This window comes from Notothenia coriiceps, unplaced genomic scaffold (genome assembly GCF_000735185.1).
Source record: "Notothenia coriiceps isolate Sejong01 unplaced genomic scaffold, NC01 NC01_scaffold00037246, whole genome shotgun sequence".
Lineage (NCBI taxonomy): Eukaryota > Metazoa > Chordata > Actinopteri > Perciformes > Nototheniidae > Notothenia > Notothenia coriiceps.
In genome coordinates, this window is record NW_011369947.1 from 11165112 (window position 1) to 11187404 (window position 22293).

Here is a 22293-nt window from a genome sequence, read left to right on the forward strand (position 1 = left end):
AGGTGGCAGGAGCTCCATTCTTATGCAGTATATTCTCAACACTGAATACATACAGTACTTGACTGTGTATTTTCAGTTGTTTGAGGAGTGTTATGTCTTTCCTTTTATACACAGTATTTATTGCACATTTCTGAGATTAAAGTGGACCTATCATGCTATATTTGAATAATATAATGTAGGATCATACCTATATAAGGCATATTTATACTTTTTATTTTTCAAAATACCAAACAGATCATGCATTTTAGCCATTCCTCATTTCGCTCAATTTAACACTGTCTTTTCATGGGCTGATTCTGTGAGAACAGCACCATCTACAGGCCTGGCATATGTACTACAGCGTCTCCAGCGCTTTCCAACGGCAATGTCCGTGGCTGTCTCCTCCTGATTGGTGGAGTTGGCCCAATAGCCGTAGCGCCACTTCTGTGACGTCATAGAAGTGTTCCTGAGACTGCCAAGGCACACNCTCCAGCGCTTTCCAACGGCAATGTCCGTGGCTGTCTCCTCCTGATTGGTGGAGTTGGCCCAATAGCCGTAGCGCCACTTCTGTGACGTCATAGAAGTGTTCAAATCTGGATCAGTCTGTATCAGATCCGTTGCAGCCCCCTAAGAGATTTGGGTATGGAGGAAAATACAGAGGGTTGTGTTTTCTGATACTTGGTGAGTTCCCTGGAACACCGGGGACACATATTCATGTACAAAAGACGTACAAAAGTGCATTTTGCATGATAGGTCACCTTTAAGTTTAAATGTAAAAATAATATTCAATATCTTATCCCTTTTTCGTTTTTTTAACACACATTTAGGGATTCACTTTGAACCTTTTGAGAAAGCATCCCACTGGATCTAAAATAAATCAACAGGAGTGACCAAAACATCAGTGTGAAAAGACAGAGTATAGAGAGAATACTGGACTTCTAGTTAAATGTGAGTGGGACAAAGTGAAAAACTGTCCTCTACACTCGGCCCAATATGGCCCCCATGTGTGAATTCCAGCCATTCGGGACACAGCAGCCCCCATTAAACAGCAGCCAGGGTGATGGCGTAACTGCAGCTTTAGTTGATTGAATCTATGAAACAAAGTTTATATCCATTGAAAACCATGCATGCAAAAGTGACAGACATTGTTTAAATCACAGTGATCACGTTTGGGGGAGTGGGACAAACCAGATGTCAACTGTAAAAGTGTTCCTGTATATCACTTTGTTCCTGTTTTCCCTCACTTGCTGTATTTTTTTTTGGTAACTAATTTGTTTCACCACATACTCCGGATTGGAGCTTCATCGAACAAAGATGGATGTGTTGTTGCAAAAGATCAAATTGTTGTCAGACATGCAGTGCAGAAGATGGGATTCTTGGAGCATCTTGCAGTGTTTACCCTTTACTCCCTTGCACACGCACAGATGCTCCTCAACGCATACATGCATACAGAGATAACTCAAATCTGCTATATTTAGCTTTTTCACTTATTTTGAGGCCTTGGCTCTACAGGATGTTTCTGATAAACAATTCTGGATAACACATTTTGTTTTGCCCAACAAATTAGGACAATGATTGTCAAAGAGCCTCATCCGGACAACATACCAAAACAAATTTGGTTTTGGCATTTGTTTTAACGCAAATGTGGAAGAAAGGGGATTTCCAATTTATCCTGGTGCTAGTAGAGATTTTGTTGAGTGTGACTCATTAAGTTCCCTGCACTTTTAATCGCATTAAAGGTCAGTGAATAAAACACGTTCATCTACGTGCGCGTAAGGTGCATGCAAGTTATTCTGAGATGTCTTTTTAAATCAAATAATATGTCATACCTAAAATGTTTGCCCTTTACTTGCATTGCCTTAGTCTTTGAAATGTTCCAAACAGCATCCTCTTTGCTTAAAGAAGCAACGGGGGTTTGGGGAATGTGGGGTCAATTTGAAGAAACTGAAGCATAACAATCATTGTTTTTAGATCTCACAAGACTCAAGTCTTTAAAAGTCAACTGCAAATAACCCCAACATTTGGTCTTTTGTAAAAAAAACATCAGCTGTCTTTACTCTTTCTTTTACTTCCTGGTATTTTACTGGCTCAAATCTTGTTTAAGTTGGAGTACTCGATCGATTTTTCGCAGTTTACTCCAACATTGGCTGGCTCATGTTGGTTAGTATTTAAAAATATATAATTATGCATGAGAACCAGACAGTTTATTCCTAACAAACTTTTTTGTCAAGAAATGGCACCTACATGTCCCACAATGTATCTTGACTTTAACTGTTCAGTTGGAGATGAAGTTGTGTGTAATGCTAGTAGTATAAAAGTGGCGAAGAGATGAGGAGCAGGATATAGGTATGTTAAACTTACTTATTTTGATTCCACATCTCCTTTTATCACTTGTAATGTTCAGACATAACTGACATTCAATTATTCAAACTTCACATGGCTCTAAAAGCTAAAAGAAATGTGCTTAAAAACCCCACTCTCCAAGTCGTAACTGTCTAGTTAGTTAACATCTCTGGCTCTAACACTACAACTTATGTGAGAACATTTTACACATTTTGACAAAAACAACCTTTGTTACATTTGTTACCAGCTTATGTAAGTTAGATGTTTCCATCACACAGGCCAACGGTGCACATGTGGAGTTAAAACGTACTGGCCTCGAGGTTTACTTTGTGTTGTTCAGTGTAAAAAGTTTACCAGCTGTTGATCCTGTGTGACTAAACTAATTATCTGTTACATGACCCTTTGAATTCTTCTGTTTTGCTCCACTTTGTGCGCGTGTGTGTGTGTGTGTGTGTGTGTGTGTGTGTGTGTGTGTGTGTGTGTGTGTGTGTGTGTGTGTGTGTGCCAAGCTGCTCCACTGTTACATTGGCCACCAAATGAAACCCATGTAGCTCTGCAGCCAATACTGGATCAGTGGCATGGATTTCAACATCTTTATATACACGCAGAAGGCTCTGAACGAGCTGCTCCGCTGGCTTCCAACACAAAACATAATTATCAGCAGGCTTACTTGGTCCCATTGGTGGTAGTGAACGACCCGTGGCTAACAGATGAACTTCAAACATTTGGACGATTCTGGTATCAATTTCGGGGAAATGGTGTTTCTGGGTAGATGCATGGGTATGAGTGTGTTGGAATGTGCATGATTTAGAAACTTCACATTCTGGTGGCTTCAAGATCAAAGTCCTGCTGACTGATGTTGGTCATTAAATTACCTCATAAGATCCTCATTTGTTCAAACTGTAGCATCAAAAGCTAAAATAACTTGTCAAGAAAAAGAGGGGATGGAAAAAGGGGCTTCAAAGGCATGCAGGGATGTAGAAGTAATCAGCAAAAGGGCGTTATGCACTAAGATATAATGCAGAATAATTTGACTTTTTGGGCTGGAAAGTGTTTATCTAAATAGCTTTTATTTATTTATTGTGTGACCATTAGTTGTTGTGGGTGTGTGGGATTTCAGCCTTTGCAGACGATTTACAAGCAAACAAACCTCTATAGCACAATACAGGAAAGGAAAAACCCTAAAAGCATAATAGGGCCACTTTAAGTCAATAAATGAAAATGTATTTCTACACTGGTATTGCTACTTTTACTCAAGTTGTGACCTGAGAGCCACCTCTGCTGATGTCTGTGCAAAAATACACAGTGGTTTTCCAATTTTTTGGATGAGTATGAATCTTATAACCCACTAGAATAATACACACATCTTCCCTTTTTTGCAGAGGCAGGAGGGGAAATTAAAGAGGTGAGAATCAGCGATGCCAGACAGCCACTGGAGCCGCCTCGTCAGCTGGAAGGCCGGATGTGTGTGTCGGTTAGATTATTACACCTGCTGTTAAGTCTCACACACGCATAGTGGAGGTTAGCGTGAGCAAGCTGAGAAGACTGCGATCCGCTGCCAGATAGGGATTATAGCTTTGACATGTGTGTGTTTGTAGGAGTGTGTGTAGGTGTAGGTGTAGGTGTGTGTTCAGAGAAACTGTTTTTCTGTCTCACAGGCCAAGGCCATGCACTGAAGTTGCTCTCACACCACAATGTTAAAACATTTGTTAGCAATTATTCTTAGCCACAAACTGACTTTCAAAAACACATGGACCCTCCCTCCCTCCCTCCCTTCTGTTTTTCACCCTGTCCCCTTTCCAGTCCCTCCTTCCCTCCCTCATTTTCCAGTTCCTTTGTTCCCCCTCCCATCTCTCTCTCTCTCTCTCCCTTTCTTACCACCCTTCTTCTTTCTCGTCCTCCCCTCATGCTCCATTTCCTCCCTCTCTCTCTCTCACATGGTTTCTGTCTGAGGAGGTTTAGTTTCCTCAGGCTCTGGATGGGAGAGGGATGATGCCAGAAAGCTGCAGGCAGACACACATGTTCAAAACTTAAGAGGAGCTTTGGGCAGTTTCCTTCTGCACTAATAGATTCAAAAGAATATATGAAATAATCTACAAATCAGGCTGCAGAGGTGTCTCTTTTTTGTTGGCCAGACGGAATAACACTCAATGTGGCAGAATCCTCAGGTGTCCGCTTGTTGTTCACCAGTTTTCAAACATGTGGAAGTAAGACTTTTCGGGACTTTTGGGCGTTCTTCTTTCTTTGGAAAACTGGAAAACCTTTCACGAATAAGTTTGCTGGCACCTCAAAGGTACATTGCTGGCTGCCTTTGTTGTTCCTGGACACTTGCTTTGTGGAAAACAAGGTGAAGGGGACTGCAATATCACCACCATCACTTTGAGCATCAGAACCACAAGTTGTTTAAAAAGGATTCTTGAGAGAGGAATCATGAAAGGTACAGTAATTTCTGTGATTTCTTTCTTGAGCACCTACACATTCTATCTTCTTAGTCAATTGGTGCAAAACACATCTTAATGATACCAGGGTGCATTTTCCAGTGTGAAGAATACATTTAAATGTAGACAGGGACAGACCCTGGCATTGTGGCATGCAGGCAGGCACCTGCACACGGCACCAGCGCCTACATATGCTTCTCATCTGTTCTGAAACCTGGCAGCGTGGATCCTGAGAAAGACCAGAGTTTGTTGTTCTTGGATGTGAGGCTTTGATCAGTCAGCTTTAAATCTCTAAATGTGTGTGCGTGCACACCACAGCCCCGTTTCATAAAACATAAAATGTCCTATAGCTCTGCCAATCTACCACAGATTGACTTAATATCCCGCTTTAAGGAGAAGGAGTGAAAACATAACATTTAAATTTGAGCTTTCTCATAACATGGCATGAAAGGGGAGCTGCCCCAGGCTTTGAAGAGGGCCGGGGCTGGTACACGGTTCTCAGACGTACAGTAGGAGAAGTGAAAGGCTGACAGAAATGGGAGGATACGGTGGGACAGGAATAAATCCCACATGTGGGCAGCAGCTTCAAAAGATGCTGACATATTCATTACTAACAGAAATCTGCATATAATTGACTTTTCCTGTATTTATTTTTGTTGATAAGTGAAATCTTACTATATTCTTCCCATTTTAAAAACTTGGAGCTGCCTCTTTCATTGGGTTTAGTTTTGATGACATTCCAGTTTCTGTGGTGGCTCTGTTTTATTGACCTTAATGCTATAAAGCTAAGCTCACACCCAAACAGCAATTATTCAATCATAGCTAAGCAATTAAAACAGTTTTATTTACACTGCAGCAACACCAGCCTGCATTTCTCATGTAATGTTAAATGTGAAAACACATGCTGAACACAGCATGTGCTAAGGCAAGCAGACAAACAGTGTTAGTGTTATGTTACAAAATCTGATCTTAATTTTTCCTGATCATACTTATTATACTACATCTAACTAGCTCCACACTGCAATACAAAAGCAAAGCTGTTACTTTAAGTCTTAGCTCCTACATGTATAGTCACCTGGTAGGGATGCTGACTTTAGACTCAATCTATATACAGTTCATATTTAAAATCCTTTATACAGGGTTCTCACAAGTAAGATTAAAGTCAGCTGAAAACAAAATTGTTCAACTAACATAATTTGTTACAAAAGATGAAAACTGCTAGACATTTGTCATTGTTGCCGCTAAAATTGAAAGCAGTAAATAAGAAGCAACTTTTGGCTTATTCAAGGAAAAAGAAAATGATTAAAGGTCCCATGTCATAATTCCATTGTTGAGCTCTACTCATGGGTCTACTAGAATATATTTATATTGTGCAATTTTCCAAAATCACATTGGTTTCTCATACAGCATCTCTGTATAGTATGTGTATTCACTCTCTGTCCTAAACGGCTTGTTGGAGCTCCTACCCCCCCCCCTCCCTGTGAGCCCACTTTGCTCTGATGAGTCTCCCACCGTTACAGCGGAACATCAGTGATTATGTGTTACAATGGCGTTAGCAACCAGAAAATGACACCAGTAATGACAAACAGATGAGAATGCTGCGTGGGGTCTGGGTGCCGTGTTTGCGGGACGTTGCGCAGCTCGCTACTGCGGGGAGCGGACAGTGTGAACTGGGTTCATTTCCTGCTTGCAGCGTGGGGTCTGCGAGAGAGCGAGACATCGCGAATGGACGCGGGAAGGGGGGGGGGGCGCACCTACATTGTAAGCGCGCCACAGTTTTGCCGCTGCGAGGCTCCAATTGCACCCCCCGCCCCCCAGCGCGTCACAGTTTCGCCGCTGAGAGAGTGTGTGTGTGTGTGAGGAGCTCCACGACCCATGGGTCCATTTGGGTATGGGCACACGTCACTCACTATACCCAGGAAGTAAACAATGGAAAAAGAGAAATCTCCAACGAGGCGCTCTGGGGCAGCATAGACAGGTATTTTCTGTCTTAGAGTTTTACTCACTACAGGGTGTACTTTGAGGTTTAGTGACTTTGCAGACCGTTTACATGCGGAAAAACCTTCATAACACACAAGGGGACGGGTAAAAACCGGAACAGCATGACATATGACCTTTAAATCTTCCATAGACCATTCACTTAACATCATTTGTGCCGTAAAAGATATGAAAGCAGGCATCACTGCAGGTCTTTATAAACTGTCATTGTGGATATCACTGCTACTGCTAATACCCGTACTAGTGATTTCGGTAGTGGGTGTTTCCAAAGTGTTTGTGTTATAATGTTATTCAATATGGCTTAGTCATTTTCTTTGATGTGGATTCTTGGATTTAGTTTTGCAGAGTGTATAACAATTGTACTTCTTTACATAAACACCTACAGGCAATCATGGACAGCTTATGAGTAAAAATAAAAGGGAATCAAATCAAACTAAAGTTTAGGTAAGCACATGTCTCTGCTCCAGGCGAGTGTCCAGGAGAGAAGCTGCCTTGAACTACGAGTCGATACAGCAAATTAACTCTCAAGAACATATACAGTTCTCTGCTCAGCCAAACAGTACAGGAGGTCTGTTGATGTGGTTTCCAGCCCTGCTTGACCAGAACCAAACATGCTGCCTCATACATTCCTAACAGGGAGGAGGGGGGGTGAGGCAGGTGTATGGTTGGCAAAGGAAAAGGAAAGATTGAGCAAAGAGGAGAAAGGGAGGTGCAGAAAGAGACATTCAGTTTTTTATTCCACATTTGCTGTGGCAGCGTTATACATTTAAAATCATTTTGAATTTGGATAAAAGGAGAACAAGATGAATGTCCTATTGACTTGATTTTTCTGTCTACACTGTACACTTTTTCCATTTATTTTTGCCATCTTGGAATAAATATCTGAAATGTCTCTGCTGTACTTCTTCCTGTTTTTAAACCAGCTCCAGCAGCATGCACGTAAAAACGGCTGAAACTGCAGCAACTGGTCACATATTAAGAAGTCAGTGGTTAGAAGTAGAAGCTGTTTGTTACCACCATAAAGCTGTTTGGTTAGGTTTGTTAGTTTGTTTGTCTGCAGGATTACATTAAACCTACCCTGCGTGAAACTTGGTGTTAGGGTTAGGGTTATAGCATTGGCCAAGAAAGAACCACTTAATCCAAATGCAAATCACAGATACACACATTGGTTTTTATTACTTTTCAGTTTGTTTTAGATGCATTTTATGGGCAACATGTAACTCTTATAGTGAATGGCCAGTATTCGCACAGTTAGGATTGAGTTAAAAAATACCTGATAATGCTAACTTAACATTAAGTTTACATAATTATTTAGGGGACCTATCATGCAAAATGCACTTTTTATGTCTTTTATACATACATATGTGTCCCCGGTGTGTCGGGGAACTCACGCGGCGTCAGAAAATAAAACCCTTTCTATTTTCCTCCGTACCCAAATCTCTAAAAACGGGGGAACAACGGAGCTGATCCAGATTTGCGTCCGATATGACGTAATATCTGAAATGTAGATTGGCTTTACACCCACGGCCCTATCAGAAACGTTGCTATCAGAAACAATGCCCGACTGTTTTGGACGTAGGCTAATATGGTCGGTGCATGTTTATAGCATCGCTAACACTCAGAGCTAACCTGTACTCAGGGTTGGGAGGGTTACTTTGTAAATGTAATCAGTTACTGATTACTGAATACATGGCTCTGAAAGTAATCAGAATACAGCTACAGTTACGTGTCTTAAAAAAGTATTCAGATTACTTTTAGATTACTTTTGGATTACTTTCTTTTTCCATCACAGATGGGTATGTTTTGGTGTACAGGAGACACAAAAAGCAAAAGGAAACTGAACGTGTTTTTACTGTTTTAATGGCTTATCAAGAGCACAACTGAAACATAACATCTGAAACGATGTAACAACATAATAAACTTTTTGGGGATGCAGCTTGGGATGTGAGGAGTGAGGGACACGGCTTAGAAAGGGCGTGTTGCCTTCTGTCCTGCCAGTGTTGGCAGGACATGAATTAAAATGTCAANTGTCAGTCAAAACAGAAGTCGCCGGAGCGTCAAAACAGCGGTGGCAGTCCTAGCGGAGTGAGAGAAAACTTCTTTAACCTTTTCACGGGTCAAACACATTAGGGGGGGGGGGGGGCTGCGAGCAGTGAGAGAGGAGGGAAGGCGGAGGAGACAGAGCCACCTTGACACGAGAGTTCAAACGAGACCAAATACTAATTTCACACACTACCTCTCATCCCAAGATTGCCTTCGTGGGGACGTCGGCCGCCGTCGGAGGTCCTTTCGACTCTACCACCACTTCCTCCTTCTCCTCCACCACCCATGTCCGGAGACGAAGTCTACTTGATGTCCGTCTCAAAAAGGAGGAGTGCAACCATTTCTAAACTTCTCTTATTGCCAGACTTCGACGAGGTGACGTGAAGGTCCCATAGGAGAGAGTTCTTCCGACCTCTTACTTCTCCTTCAATCTTCACTCTAAGAAAAAGGGTCGGACTTTTTCTCTCAGTAACACCAATAAATAATAACTACACGGCATGGAAGTCCGACAACGACGTTTCAAGTGACCAATCGCACGGGATTGTGACCACAAGGCAGGAGGAACAAAGAAGACTTATCTGTGACTTACTGAAAAACAGGAAAAGGTTGACTGGACAACTTTAAAAGTAAAGTTGTGTGTGTGTGTGTGTGTGTGTGTGTGTGTGTGTGTGTGTGTGTGTGTGTGTGTGTAGCTGTGTTCCTGTTTAGTGATTACTTGAAGCTAGCACCAATGTGTTCATTCTGTCTTGGGGTACGGACTCTACCACACCAAACTCCTTTTAAAATCAGGCACATTTTAAAGAGCGGTGTCGTATTTCTGAGTTGTCAAAGTAATACTTCTTCACTATTTTTTTTGTTAGAGAAGATCCATATCATTTAAATGGAGTCTGTGATTAGCTTAGCTTAGCAAAGGCTAGCTTTGAGGCTTTCAAAAAACATCTACACCAGGAGTTTGGTGAGGTCCGTCTCCATTAAAACATACTGTGCTTCTTCTGAACAGGACTTTGTGTGTGTGTTTGTGTGAGGCCTTCCACGGCTAAATCATTATGGTGAAGGCTTTTTTTGTTTTAGTTTGACGCATCCTGTGACATGAATTCAGCCCCTCCCTCTTCTTACTGCCCCCTTGAAGTGTGTGTGTGTGTGTGTGTGTGTGTGTGTGTGTGTCTCATGTTACACAGTGTTGGGTTTGATGTGAATGAACGGTTTAAACTTTATGCCAAATGACTGAACTCTGCTCTCTCGCCTCTGTCTGGGCTGTGTTTTTAAAAACAGAAATGCAACCATTTTTTTCTTTCCTTCCGGTTTCTCTCGTGTGTAAACATCTCGGCTTTCTTTTTTAAACATTTCAGTTGCTTTTTACCATCTTTTTCTTTCACATGGATGACCAGTTCAAAACAGACATTCACTCGAACGGTTTGAAGGTTTTCCAGCTGCTTGACTGCAGGGGGCTAAATGTATGAATAATCTTTCTTGTGATCAGCAAACAAACACGCATGCAAAGATCTAGAGTTACAGATTTAAAAACTCAGCGGTTTTCTAATCGGGCAGGCGGCACTATGCAAGTACGGGCGATCCATCCTCACAACTATACTTAGCTGTTTGTACTATGATAGTAGCAACTGTGTGAGCAGTATACTCTGGTTTTTGTATCGTAGGTCTTCCAGAACACCATTTACTGTACGTTTGTGATTCAATCGGCCTTTTTTTCTTTCCCTCTGGAGCTCCCCCTCTCCCCCCGCTCCAGAGGGAAGTCCAGATCAGTGTTTTATCAGGGCACTTTCACCCTACATGTGCGAGATGTGACCATGGCTGGGTGTAGACGAAGCTTACTACAGACGGAGACCAGTCGACAGAAAAGGAGACCTGAATGACCCAACTGCACTTTGAACCTAACCCCCTCCCCCCGCTCCTCCTTATTTGTATTTTTACTTGTTACATCTCTCTTCCTGCTTTCTTTTAACTCTTGCATGTCGTCCTTCATGCATATTTAAAAGAAGAAGAATAATGAACCACTCATTTGATTTCTTCACCTTGGAAACTGTAAGGGTTTTTGTGCCAGTACCCTAAAAGTCTTGTTGGGTTAATAATTTTTTATAAGTGTTTTGTCCCCGGAGCTTCCTGTGTGTCTGAAGAATCTGTGTTCTTCTCAAAGCCTTACTCCCCGACTGGCGTTCAGGTTTCCTCTGTGGCTGACTGACCTCTCCTCCTTGTCCTATCAAGGCTCGCCTTCTTTTTTCTGCTGTTGAGGACGATGGTGTGCGTGTGTGTGTTATATCGTTTCCAGACCTGGAACTAATACCATTTGAAACCCTATTAAAATGCAGGATTGATTTATGTTTGCTAGCACAACAGCTCCCCGTTCATCCTTTAAACCCCCAAAGGCAATCCAGACAGGCAGAAGCAATCACCTCTTGAGTCTTTGATGGGATTTTGAATGCTATTTGCTCCCAGATCTGTGTTGTATATTGTATATGATACACACTTTTGGACTCATATGTACATTTGCATTAATTGCTGACTAACAGCGAAAGAATATTCTATTTAATTCCTTCTCTCTTGGCTGTGGGATCCTAGATGTTTAACTGCATGGATGTACTGTATCTCTGCAGAGTCAACTAGCAGCTGTGTGATTTTTACACAAAAATAAAAACGGCACAATATTTTAAACGCTGCTCTCCTTTGTTGTTTGGCTCTGGAAAATATTTTCTGTCTCCAGATCGTTTAATGAGAAATTAATGGTAGGGTAGGTAATTCACTTCAGAAACCCTTTTTGTTATATTCCATGGAATGCTCTTAACAGGGCCGTTTCTAGCTTTTTGGGGGCCCTAGTCTTTACAGTTTTGTAGCTATAATGGGGGGATTCCGAAGCATTTGAGATGATCTGTGGAGAATGATGCATCAATCTGTTACACTTTAAGAGGGAAAACAGGCTAATTTCTCGAAAATCAAGCAATTGAAACTTGCAACAAATTATATTAAAAAGGTAAACAATAGGGCTCCTCTGTCAATAAATGCAAGAGATGCAGCATTTTCTCAACTGTCTAATTAACATTTTTCATCTTCCTCAGACATCACTCATTGGGTGACAGCCCAGCAATGATTTGGACTTTATTACCCCAAAAACACAAGCCACAGCTTTGCTATCACTGCAGTTTAATTGTTTATATCCTACATTTGATTTGTAAGCATATAATGCTTCACCGAAGACAGGAGGGGGCTTGGCTGTCTTCAAATAAAGACGGCTCATTTTAATTCTCCCCAAATATATTGAGGCTGAATCTGAACTTTCAGCTTGGGGGCCCCCTAGTGGCCGCGGGGGCCCTATGCATCTGCATAGTCCGCCTATAGGAAGAAACGGCCCTGGCTCTTAACATCCAGATAGCAATGAATATATGAAATGCTTTGCCAATAAAAACATTTCATCTGTGGAAGCCGTAGCGCTGTAAAAACCACGACCAATCATCTGAGCCGGCCCGGCTAAAATAACTGGATGGCCTACCTGCCTGTCAGCCTTCCATCTGTGCACAAACTTATCTCGTGCCCTCATTGGTCATGTGCGCGTTCGTATGTGTTGGAGGAGGGGCTCTGTAAGGAAGTGAAGGAAGGGGCAGATTTTTTTCGGCTGCGTACTTTCAAATTCTTGCGCACTCGAGCTGGTTTCTCCATTCTTACCTACCCTACCTTTAAGGTATGATATGAATACACACCTTTTGCCAAAATTAGAACTTTTTTGGGATGTTTTACACTTTCAAATTAACGCCATGCAATTTTGTCTTTTGCACTTATTGAAAGGTCACAGGAAGTAAAAAAAATAAAAGCAGTTTTGAGTTCATTTCTTGACTTTTCCCTTAACCGTTGGTTGTTGTTTCAATCATGGATATGTAATATTATGTAAAGATACATTGGAGAAAATCCAGAAATAATCATTTGTTCTCAAAAGTCATTTCATTCTGTAAGCCTTTTTGGTTTAATTTGTTTTAAAGTTTTTGTGGAAAACCTTTCATATTTCCAGAAGCAATCATATTAAACCCAATATCTATATGATGTCAAATAACAGAATAAACCATTTTGAAATTGCTCGAATTTAAACCAAACCGGATTAAGGAAGAACTCAATACTGCAGTGAAAAAAAGCAAACGATGTGGATGCAAGGACAGAGAAGTACGCATTTGCAAATCGTTGATTAAAACTTGACTCATTACTCTTCAACAAGTTCTAGAGAAATCTCAGGATAATCAGAGCAAACAGGATTGACCTGAGATCATTTTAAAACCATATCAAATCTGTAATGCAAAAGAAAGAGTGGAAAGCGTCTTGTAGCCTATGCTTTCAAAAGTCAACATAAAATGTGTCTCAGCATGTGTTTGTTCCCCTGTTTCTGCGCACCAACTTTAAGGTACGTATAAGTTAGAAGTTTGATAAAGAAGTTATATTGTTGAAGTTTTCCATGTCAGCAATTGTATAAATTAGTGGTGCACGATAATTATCGGCCTGATAATTATCGGTCCAATATTAGGAATTATGACGTCATCCCGATAAACCCGATACAAGTATTAATAGTCCCGATAATATACAATATATGTTTTGGGTAAAAAAAAAAGAAAAAAATACTGCGGTGTGGGTGGATTGGGATGAGGGGCGCTTGTTTTTCACTCGGCTCCTCCCGTTTTGCCAGTACTGTGGTATTAGTGGTTAGGAAGAGGGAAGTTTTTCACAAATCCAGCGCTCCATAACTCATGCCTGGCTGTGACGTAAATGGTGTGCGGCTGTGAAGCCAGGACAGTAAACAAACATGTCGTCGGTAGTATGGGACTATTTCAAAGTTTCAGAGTTAGATAGTTCGCTTGCTATTTGTATTAACAAATGCAATGCAGAAGTTCCACGAGGAGGGAAAAAGGCAACGAGCTATAATACTTCCAACCTGATTAGTCACCTGAAACATCGCCATCGCTACGATGGTGTGTTAAAAGCATACGAAGACGCCNTTTCGTTGTTATCGTTTCACTGAGCGGACCCGCCCCTTTTTTTTTTAAACGCTCCCTTCTTTCTTAATAGGTTTTGTGGGCTGTGATGATTCGGCTGTACCTTTAGTAATGAATATTAAATGTTGTGAGGAAATCTTTCCACCTATAATTCCAATAAGTAATCCAAAACCTATTCACTGTGTGCCTTGGCGAAAGTAACTGTAATCAGATTACTCGTTTTTCAAATGTAACGTGAGCTGAATACAGTTACTTGATTTTTGTATTCTGATTACGTAACGCCGTTACATGTATTCCGTTACAACCCAACCCTGCCTGTACTGGAGAGCATGTGTGTGAAGAAGCAGGAAATAAAAAAGAACTCACCTTGTGGTATAACCGGCAAGAGAGAAAGCCTTTGAGCTCCATACTGTTTCAGAAATAATCCTTGATAATCCATGATATGGCGTTTCATCACCGCAGAATCTGCCGGTAGAATCTCCCGCATGAGCTCAGCCCCCTCCTCTTTTTTTATCAATCTTTTTTTTTTAAAGCTTTATACCCCAAATCAGCACTTTTGAAACAGGAAGTGGAATAGAGGGATATGAGGCATGGCTAGAATGGGTGATCTGTTTGGTATTTTGAGCAAAACACTTCATAGACATGTTTTTTATATATTTGTATATATCTGAGACCTATGCTATTGCCTAAAAATAGCATGATAGGTGACCTTTAACTTCATTTTGATCCATTTCCTTGTCAATATGAACAGGCAACAAATTAGCATGCTAGCTGTCAATATTTTTGTTTTTTTCTGTTAGCTAGCACTTGGCAGTTAGCGGAGTATGCTTTTATTGACTATTAACAACTAACATACATATTAACTCATTTGTGTGGTGTAACTCATTTAAATTCCTTGACGGTCAAATATTATCTAAGAAAACCCTCATGTTATTATGACTAGACTAAGGTGTCCACATTTTTAATTCAAGTGTCCACTTACTTTTAACCTTATACTTTATGGTCCTTTTGGAAAGATGTTCTTATTTTTTTATCTCCATTTTGTGTCAGTAGAAAGTCCCTATAGGAGGTGATCATGAGAGATAAGAGGGTAAGTAAAAAAAGTGAGATGCCTGTAAATAAAGCATTGGAGAATATGGTAAACGCCCTTTGGCCTCAAAGCCGTGTAAACTTAACAAGGCATGTCTGTGTCTCAGCATGGCAGTCCAGAGCGGTTTTGGTCCTGAGAAAACATGATGCGTTTATGGGATCTTGACTCTGAAAATCTCTCGTTTCACTGCCTGACCACAATAAACGAGAAAGTTCATGTCATGGCTTGTGAAAAACTTCAGCTTCGCAATTTGAAGCAACACATACCAGGCGTTAAAGTTTGCGAGGAGACCACACATTCCAGTCAGAGGGCAGCTAAATGACTTGGATGTCAACAGAGGTTTGGAGAGGGACTCATTTGGCTTTATGAGTTGTGGTCAAGACCTCCACTCTAATCTGGAGCAGGGCCCACCTCGGGACTCCTGGTTTCACTTAAAGCTGGGAATTACTGAGGTTTTGAGGGGGATTTTTCTGGTAAAATGAACTTAGTAAAATAATAAAGGCATGACAAGTTTAAAAGAGGGTATCTTTAGTTGTGATTCAAATCCCATCGTGAAGTTATTATTTTATTTTTTAAAACTTTGTTTATTTATTTTTTTAACAGCATACAGTTATTCTATCAGAGCATGTATCACAAGTAGGTAAACAGATCTTCACTTTATAGAAAAATAGTTAGAGTAACAATGTCATTACTGCTTAACACCAGGGCAAACAAAATCCCACACAGACAGAAGACAAACAGACAAACAAAAAATAAACAAATAAATAAATAGAAAACCAGTCAGCTAAAACAAAAATGTCAATAATAAACAATAAATGTTAAACAGCACCTCCTCCCTGCGACAACCCGTCCAGTGTTGAGACCCCTCCAAAAAGCAACATTTTAATCAGGAATGATTGGGAACTTTGTCCTCTTAACAAATTCGGAAAAAGGGCTGAAGTGAAGTTAAAGGACACTCAGGGCATGTTACCCACCAAGTATTACACAATCCCCTGGCAAAAGTTTAGTCCAGAGGGAGAAAGAAGGGAGGGACAGGGTGGGGAAAGGGTTTGGAAAGTCCAAAATCCCCCTAAGAGGAACAACCACAGAGGAACCACAGACATGAAGTGGTGCTGAGGGTTAGCTGACTCAAGATCAGGCCTGGCGCTGCGTTCACAAACACCAAAGGTCCCATGGTGAAAGAGTAGAGGGAGGGAGCTGAGTGGGTGAAGAACAACATCCTGATATTTCAATTTTTTTCGTAAAGTTTCTAGCCTTGCTTTCCCTTACTAGTCGCCAGGGGCGGACTGGGACCACAAATCAGCCCGGGACTCTCTCGACCGGCCCACTTTGATTCGTCCCAAACACCCCCGCTAGTAGCCCGTGGCTCATCTGTAATTGATACTCACGTCCACCTGTACAGGAATCCATGTGGAACTGATTAGAAACCATCAGAAATGTTTATAAAAGCTCTGTAAACTGACCTGTAACTTGTCCATCCCATATCCTGTGTGCGTCGCTTGATATTTTCATAGGTGCGGCGGCTGGTCCACTGTACACCAGCTGAGCCAGCAGCTTTAACTACAGTTTAAGACTGAAAAACCTGGTCTGCTACACAGTAAGGTTAATTGCTATGAGGGAAACGTATCTCTCCCAGATTAAGCAAGGAAACAGATCTATTTTGATTATAGTCAATATTTGCACATTTTCCTGACCTTGTTGTTTGCCTACTTTTATTGCATCCTCTGCTATTCAGTACTACTCCTTCCTTTTGAAGAAAATGTAGTTTTGTTAGATAAGGTTTAATATATTGTGTCTAGCTTGTCCCTCAAGTACACATCCTTACGGTGTATTTACTTCTTGTCACAGCACAAGTGCACACTGGCTGCTGTGTGTTTTCTAACTGCAACCACAATTTTCCATCCTCAGTCTGCCTCACTGTCTGGAAAAACAACCTGTCTGGTCAGGTCTCTCATGCAAAAGGCTAAAGTGTGCCTTATCGTCAAATACATTATTTTAAGCCTCTTAGTGCTCCAAAATGTGGTCCCAACTATTTAAAAAGTCCTTATGTCAACCCATAGGGCACTAACCAATGATGTAAACAGTGGCCTTACATGAACACCACATATGTTTTTGAAAATGTTGAACGTGTCGCCAAACATTAAAGGGGACCTATCATGCAAAATGCACTTTTGTATGTCTTTTATACATAAATATGTGTGCCCGGTGTGCCAGGGAACTCACCAAGTGTCAGAAAACACAACCCTCTCTCTTTTCCTCCATACCCAAATCTCTAAAAACGGGGCTGCAACGGATCTGATACAGATTTGAAATATCTCTTGACGTCAGAAACAAGGAGCTCCGCCTATATGGGCAACTCTCCACCTATCAGGAGGAGACAGCCACGGCCATTGCCGTTCGAAAGCGCTGGAGATGCTGTAGTACATATGCCAGGCCTGTAGGTGGCGCTGTAGTCTGCCACAAAAGCAGCGAAGAAGTCTTCTCACAGATTCAGCCCTTGCAAAAACAGGGCTGGAAAAGAGCAAATAGAGCGAAATGAGGCATGGCTAAAATGCATGATCTGTTTGGTATTTTGAAAAAAAAACTTTGCAGACATGTTTTATATAGGTATGGCCCTACAATATGTTATTCAAATATAGTATGATAGGTCCACTTTAAGCTACTTGCCTGCTTGTGAGTTCAGTACTAATTTTATATTTAGTGCATTTGTTTCTCAATACCCCCCTTTAAATCCCCAAAGAGGTAAAATGACCCAGAAGTTCACAAGACTAACAGCAAATATGAAAACTAATGTACGTATGACAAATAAAAGCCTTGAACCTTGAAGAGTACATTTGAGAATGAAAGGGTGAGGTAACTGATTAAGACTGATCCAAATACAGTTTTCAGTTTTTCCAAAGTGTTCAGCCATTGCCTGACAGTATAGGTGTGACTCGGTAGGCCCGGTGCTGTCAGACCCGCTCAGTTCTGCTCTGTGAGTGTTGGACAGGTCGACTTCCTCACTAACGAGACATGAGTTTTTCTCAGCAGGGAAAACATGAGAGAGAGAAAAGAAAAAGGGAGGGAGGTGAAACATAACCGAGGAGCTAGACAGATATTTGAGGGTGGATACTGATCGAGATATTGTGGAATATCGGCTTTCAGAAGCAAATAATGTGCTGACATTCAAACATTTTAATCTGACCCTTCTTTTCACGCCACAAAAACCCCAAACAATTACAAGTATTCAGTTTCCCTCCAGGAGTGCATTTGAATCAGGGTGGGAACGTTTCTGAAACAGGATTTAGACCGTATGGGACATGATTACTCTCCACTTGAACCCAGAGTAATGATGGTATGAGATCATTCTACTACACTCATCATACTCTCTTGCTTTTAAGTTGATGTTGAATGTTCACTGTTTAGTTATGACTTTCAATCATTTAGGTCAGAAGAACAAGCTGTACACACAACATTTGAATTTTTCACCTTATAAAGTTGATGGAAATGTTAGAAAAACAATTGCACATTTACACATCTAGCAGACACAGAGCAACGTTAGCATTCTTTTGTGCATTTCGTATATTCACACACCTTTTAGTCTTCTGTTGAAATCCTGAGAAATATACGTGGCTCTTTTAGTCTCCCTTTGCTCCGCTATGTTCACCAGACTTTGTGATTCTGCTGTTTGTTTTAGGACGGGTAGTGCAAACTGGCTTTATCCGGATTTGTTGCCAAAATATATGCCTGCTGGTGCTTAAAACCATCTTAATGTGACAGAACAGTGATGTTAAGGCCCAAACAAACCCAACTAAGGTGATCCGTAGAACTAAAGGGTTTGTTAGAGTCCACCATCCTTTACTCCTCTCCTCCCTCCATCATTACGCCTCAGTGTTTTGTGACCTCAGCTTTTCCTTCGCTCACATAAACATTCACCTCATCGTGGCGTCTGCGGGCCAAGTGTTCTCTTCTCTATCTAAACTTTACTGACATTGTTTTAGGAGATTATATCATGTGTTTTCTTTATTTGGTTAAAGCCAAAGTTAAACAATCATTTCATCCCATAATACTAAAGAGACTGTTATGGTGACAGCTCTCCTTTTGGATGAACACACACATGCAGTTTTAGGTTGCATTAAAATAGTCTGATGTAGAAATTAAAGATTTTTATCTGTTGGAAAAAAACAACTTATGGCAAATTATTTTTTTGACACATCTTGATCAGACATTGTGTGCTGCTGTTTCTCGTCTTCTCTCCCGATGAGAGGCCACACTTTTCTTCATGTTGACCTGATTCTGTGGTTAACCATAGATATTGATTCACAGCAGACATTTTGCTTTCAGATAACATTTTGCAACATTTTGTATTGGTTTGAAAAAATATATTTTATCAACTCAATGTGTGCTGTAAACTATAAATCCACACTTACAGTTATACCAATGTTTCACCTTAAAGGAGACCTATCATGCTATATTTTAATAATATATTGTTGGGCCATACCTATATAATGTATATTTATACGTTTTCTTTTTCAAAATACCAAACAGATCATGCATTTTAGCCATGCCTCATTTTGCTCTATTTTGCTCTCCTCCACCCTGTCTTTGCATGCGCTGCAGCTGACCACGCCCCCCTGCAAAGTAGGGGGGCGTGGCACGAGCGTCACGTTACCATGCTGTTACCATGCCACGGCAACCTCTCATTCCCCTGATTGGTGGAGAGTTGGCCATATAAGCGGAGCTCCTCGTCACTGATCACACTATTTTCAAATTTGTATCAGTCTGTATCAGATCCGCTGCAGCCCCGTTTTTAGAGATTTGGGTATGGAGGAAAAGAGAGACAGTTGTGTTTTCTGACACTTGGTGAGTTCCCTGACACACCGGGGACACATATTCATGTATAAAAGACGTACAAAAGTGCATTTTGCATGATAGGTCACCTTTAAACAAAACGCATTAAAGGTACAAACATTAATTGGAAGACAAGGTCACACTTAATGCTTCTGCTGATAAGCATTTTTTATCTCTTACATTGAGAATTGCAACTTCTTACGTTGTCTCAACCGATGTATTGTTTAAAGAAATTCTGTCTTAAGAACTAAACACTCATTGCCTCCGGTCTACATTTGACTATTCAACCATGTGTTTAACCAAAATAGCAAGGGCGTTATAAAGGCCTCCTGTTTGAATATGATTGGATGTCATTAGTCAGCTGATGGATAAGCAGCTAAAACGTTTCAGAGCCACTTTAAAGCTAACAAATGGTGAGTTTTTGAGACCGACGACATATATATTTAGTAGAATATAAATTTAAATGATATCACATCTGTCTAGACTCAGTCAACACACTTTTTCCACATGTCTACGATCAGAAGCGCCAGTGCAAAGTCATTTAGATGTGCTTTATTTTAGGGACAGGTCTGGAGTAACATGTGCACGCATACATTATGTAATAAAACAATGTTTTCTTTTGGGCCAGCTCCATTGGCAGTACTGACACGGCACCATGACCACAATCCAACTGTCTCTCTTCAGCTTCTCAGCAACCTGCCAAACCTCTCTCTTCCTGCTAATGAATGTGTTTCCCTGCTCTTTTCCTCCAGAGTGTTTATGCTTCTTAAACAAGTGCCTCAGGTGTGGGGTTGGGTTCCAGTTTGGGTCGTGTCTACACTTAATGACGTGTTGTATAAAATCCATTGCTGTTAGATCCAGTTATGAAAACATGACGTTAAATGCATTCTATGTGTTTTATTAAGCCATCTGGTTATATTCTGTGGACGTCATGTTTCTTATTTCAGCCCAGAGTGTATGATGACAACCTCATCGGACACACAATACTCCCACCAGCATCAGCGCACTAAACCAACAACTGTTCTCATACTTTTACACCACTGTGGGACCGAGTTCTCCCGAGTGAGCAGAGAAAACATTTGAGCAGAACAAAAACCTTTCCTTTTTATTGTGCTGAGATAGCAGCTTCACACTGACCATGCCCAGTGCAATGCACACTCCAGAGATGGGGGGGGAGATTGTTAGGCAGCTGGTTTTTCATGATTTATGACGGGAGTAATAAAACTTGTTTGTGGCTCCAGCTGAATTGGTTTCAGTCCTTTTAATGTCTGTTTTTCTCTTGCTTTGGCAGACAACTATGGTGGATACGAGAACCAGCTTTTCAAAGGTAATGATGGAGGTTTTCTATTGTCTACGAAACATCAATGTTGATCCGCACATTCAACATGATTGTCCGTAGGCTTTTCAGATTAGATCCCGTATCAATGAATAAAGGGAGGGACTGTGATGAGGCACTTATAACTAACTTAATTTTTATGTTTAGATATTACCACTCATCTCTGTTCCCCATATGCCTATAGAACAACCATTACTTCCATGATCTGGACTATGATTCTAAATGTGATGTTACAGAAGAAAATAAAAGGATAAGAACACAAAAGTGCAGTTTGAGAGATCTGCAGTGAATAATGCAACCTACTTTTGGGATTTTTTATAAAAAATGACATGACAATAAACACTTCAAATATTAAACCTTTTGCATACCAGTGTTATTTGGTCAGTTGTAAGACATCGTAAATGTTTTCCTTGTCCTGTTTTTCAGAGGAGGATTTCACTGGAGAAGAGGAAATGCCTTCATTTAGAGGTGAAGGCCACACACATACACACAAGTCTAATAACAACAAATAATGTAATCTGTGATATGTTCTTTTCCACCAATGACATGCTTTATACACACATATCTGTACATGCATGACTTGTACATACATATCTGAGTTTTCCTGCCATCGTGGTTATGCAATGCGAATACTGAATAACATTTCAGTAAGAAATAGTGCATCAACTAAATTAATTAAAAAACTAAAGTTGCAACTATTCCAACAAAACAAACAATCATCTTATAAAATATCCTGCATTGGTAAAGATTAAACTATTACTTAAGCTTTTAAAATGAGGACTGCTATCGGTAATACTCGGCTTTTTTCCCCCTTTCATTGTAAAGTAAATGTTAATACAACTTTGGGTTTTGAGGCTGTCAGATAATTTGTGAATTGTGATGACAATATTTGTATCATCTGTTATGGAAATCTTAGACCTAGTCAATACTGTGGAGATATACAATTAGAATGATCAATCAATAAACTGGTGAAACAAACAGAGTTGTCTTTCTGGATCTTTATTCGAGGCGCGTCGAAGGCACAAGCCTCACAGAGTACAGGGTAGTTTGCAGGAGTGTGGAGTGTGCGCAATAGTCACAGAATAGCAAAGCTTATATACAAGATAGGGCGGGCAGACAGAGTTTTTGTGTAGCACGGCGGAACGCCTCAGAAATCTGCTTTCACACGGATGTCTCATATTGTTATTATACACCTGTGTCCTTGAGCTGTAGAAAGTATAATGGTTATTAGAATATGGAAGTTCAAACTTTGTG

General features: G+C 40.7%; 1 long non-coding RNA gene across 1 annotated transcript; it reads left to right on the forward strand.

Annotated features, from left to right (window-relative positions):
- Nucleotides 1-4230: 4230 nt before the first annotated feature.
- LOC104965773 (uncharacterized) lies at nt 4231-21518 on the forward strand. The gene is made up of 3 exons (XR_800575.1): nt 4231-4759; nt 20995-21030; nt 21466-21518. It is a non-coding gene; the product is annotated as an uncharacterized lncRNA (long non-coding RNA).
- The last annotated feature ends 775 nt before the right edge of the window (nt 21519-22293 follow it).